This window comes from Trichechus manatus, unplaced genomic scaffold (assembly GCF_000243295.1).
Source record: "Trichechus manatus latirostris isolate Lorelei unplaced genomic scaffold, TriManLat1.0 scaffold00010, whole genome shotgun sequence".
Lineage (NCBI taxonomy): Eukaryota > Metazoa > Chordata > Mammalia > Sirenia > Trichechidae > Trichechus > Trichechus manatus.
Window position 1 is genome coordinate 7,539,883 of NW_004443946.1, and position 3,620 is coordinate 7,543,502.

The window sequence follows — 3,620 nt, forward strand, 5'->3', positions numbered from 1 at the left end:
AGAGATAACTTTACCACTGAGCTAAAAGGGTGTCTGGGGGCCATACTCTCGGGGTTTCTCCAGTCTCCTTTAGGCCAGTAAATCTGGTCTTTTTTTGTAAGTTAGAATTATGTTCTACATCCTTCTCTAGCTCTGTCCAGAACCCTCTGTTGTGATCCTGGAATTCTGACTTCTTTTTAAAGTTGGCATTTGGTTTGCCAATAGTAAATTGGTGAGGCTTATGATATCAGAAAAAATTGAGGTGGGGCTAGGGACCATAGTCTCGGGGGACATCTAGGTCAACTGGCATATCATAATCCATATAGACAATGTTCTGTATCCTACCTTGGTGAGTAGCGGCTGGGGTTTTAAAAGCCTGCAAGTGGCCATCTAAGATACAGTTGGTCTCTTCCTGTTGGGAGCAAAGAAGAGTGAAGAAAACCAAAGACTCAAAGAAACAAAGGACTAATGGACCACGTGAACCATGGCTTCCACTAGCCTGAGACCAGAAGAACTAGATAGTGCCCCGGTGCCACTACTGACCCCTCTGACGGGGACCATAATAGTAGGTCATGGACAGAGTAGGAGAGAAATGTAGAACAAAATTCAAACTCATAAATAAGACCAGACTTACTGGTCTGATAGACTGGTGGAACCTCCAAGACTATGGCCCTTAGACACCGTTCAAACTTGGAACTGAAATCACTCCTGGAGATCACCTTATAACCATGCAATAAAAAAAGAAAAACCAAACCCGTTGCTGTTGAGTCGATTCTGACTCATAGTGACCATATAGGACAGAGTAGAACTGCCCTGTAGAGTTTCCAAGGAGCGCCTGGTGGATTCGAACTGCTGAACTTTTAGCTAGCCACCAGGGTTTCCAACCATACAATAGGCCTATAAAATAACACCAGTGAAGAATGTACACCTCAGAACAATCAACTATAGGAAGCCTAAAGGGCAGTAATTGCCCAAAAGCAAAGTTCAGAAGGACAGTAGGGAGTAGGAAAGCTGGGCAAATGGACACGGGAAACCAAGGGAGGAAGTGGGGAGAGTGCTAACTTCATTCAGGGGTTTGCAACCACTGTCACGAAACAAGCTGTGTATAAATAGTTGAATGGGAAGCTATTTTGCTCTGTGAACTTTACCTAGAGAACAATAAAGTGTTCAAAAAAAAATTGAGGTGAAGTTTTGGGTATGTGTGTTGTATGTATGTGTTCTCCTTACTTCTTTTGACAAATTTTTATGTGACACAGTTGTCTTTTATTTCTGAAAGAAAAATGTTTCTTTTGATCAGTGGGCATGTAGTGCTGTTAAAGTACAAGAGTTAAGGTAACATATATAAACTAGCTTTTATTTGTATACTTTATGCTTGACTATCAGATGGATCAAGTTTTTATTTTCTGCAATGTATTTAATAGTACTACATTGATTTAATGTACCAGTGGGCTATGTAGACTTTCTCATCATCTGTTAATCTTGTTTTAGAGAATATGTCAGTTGGTGACAGCTTTAATTTTCTCCTCAGTTTTTTAATTTTGAAAAATTTTGTGCATATGAGAAATTGAAAGAATAGTACAACAGCTGTAAACCTTTTACGTAGATATAACAACTGTTAACAGCTTGCCTTAGTTGCTTAGTCTCTTTCTAGAAATGTCTATACATATTTTACATCAAACCATTTGAAAGTCTCATACATTATGATACAGCCTTCTCTTACAAATCCATAATAACATTATCACATCCAAAACAGTAAAGTAATAGTTGTATAACATCATTTGATATTCCATGTTCAAATTTCCCCAGTTGTACCAAAAATAATGTTTTTTACTATTTTTTTCCAAACAAGAATCCAATCAAAATTCACACTTCACATTTGGTCAAATCTCTGTAATTGCTTTTGAAGTTTAATTTCTTTAGTTATTTTATCTGCTTGGAAAGCTTCATATGTCCTCACAAAATCATCTCTGAAACTTACTTATTCCTGGGTAGAGAGTTGTAAATTTCAGTTCCTTGTCTTCAGTGCTACTCACCTTAACTTTACATTCTCTTGAATAGGAATAAAAAATGTAGATGTCCAATGTTCTTTTAAATGTTTTCTAATATTAAAACAATCTCATTAGTCTCAGTTTAGTTGGCGTTTGGGCTCACTTTTTTAAAACCCAGCCTCGTTCTTCTGAATCTTGAGATTTTTCTCGTGTTTTTTATTACCATTAGTATTAATTGCTTTGAGCCTAGTTGAAAGAGGGCCTTGCTAGACCAAATGGAATACATACTTTTGGTGTTTGACAAATGTCTTCTGATTGTCTTTTGTGGCTTTGTTTTAAAATGAATGTATTTCTTTCTGATCTTTTACAGAGTGAAGTAATTGGGAAACTTCATTCAAGGATAACAGAAGGCATTGTATTATATTTTGCCAAATTAAAGCCTTATTTATGTTTTCACCCTTTCTACTTTGTCAGAAACACTGAACAGAGTTTTGTCTTTTCTAATCCTTGTTAGACTACTGATTTAAAGAGAGAAAAATAAAAAATAATAAAAAAATTAAAAAAGCCAACTCTGTAGACACCTTCAGAGTTTAGTTTTATAATAAAAATTGTTTGAATAATTAGACCTTTACATTCCTGAAGATAAAATAAACATGTAATCTTTTATCTTATTTTGCTCAATAAAATTGTTCAGAAGATCAAAAGTGGTATAAAGACAATGTAAAAATTAACATTTTAATACTGATGTTGTACACTGTTTTACTTAACATTTTGGGGAATAACTGCCCTTCACTTCAACTCAAGAAAACACTTTTTTTTTGCTAATGTAATCTGTTTTTGTAATGACGTCAGCAAATAAAGGGATGCTTATTATTCAAACTTGACTTGTTCTAATTTTCATTGAGCTTTTACAGATTTCATTAGCAATACAGTTCAAAATAGAACACAATTTTTTTTTGTTTTTGGTGAAAATATATACAAGAAAACATACACCCTTTCAACAATTTTTACATGTACAGTTCATTGCAGTGGTTACATACTTAACATTGTGCCACCATTCTCACTATCTTTGCCCATGTTCTTTCACCACTGTTAACATATCTGCCCCTTAAAATTCTCGTCTGTGCTTTAGAGTTAACTGTTATCTTTTCAGTCTCATATAGGTAATTCTTCAGTAGGGTTCAGTGCTCAAGGCAGACATTATTTATTGAGCTAAATTCTTATTTAGCTTAAAGATGACTTTGTGGGGTAGTTTTGGCTCAAGGTTCAAAAGTTGTTTCCAGGCAGTAGATTTGGGGGTCCCTCCAGTCTGTGTGTCCAAAAGAATTTGAAGTAGAATGCAATTATTGATTGCAAACCATCAAACAAGGTAAGATAGGTATTATTGATTATACAACTTCTCTAATTGGAGCTCAGGGTCTTCTGTGTTTCTGTACAATTTAAACTGCCTGTTGGGGCTGCGGGTTAGAGAAAGGACTTGGGCAAGCATTTAGGGTTTCATACTTACCACCCCCACTTCAGGGAGAGAAGCTCTACTTTATTTTTACTATTACTATTGTTTTTAAAAATAATGTTTCCTTTTTTGTCAGACACTATGTTTACCTTTTTGTTGTTGAAGAAATTTTCCTTTTTAAAAAATAATTGCGTGAAAAC

At 35.2% G+C, this 3,620-nt stretch overlaps 1 protein-coding gene across 2 annotated transcripts in view; it reads left to right on the forward strand.

The window, feature by feature from the left end:
• KTN1 (kinectin 1) overlaps positions 1-2,695 on the forward strand; it is an 85,537-nt gene extending 82,842 nt beyond the window's left edge. For both annotated transcript variants that reach the window (XM_023726216.1, XM_023726217.1), the window contains one exon: positions 2,338-2,695. The gene's annotated coding sequence lies outside the window, so the exon portion shown is untranslated. The remainder of the gene's footprint in view (positions 1-2,337) is intronic.
• The last annotated feature ends 925 nt before the right edge of the window (positions 2,696-3,620 follow it).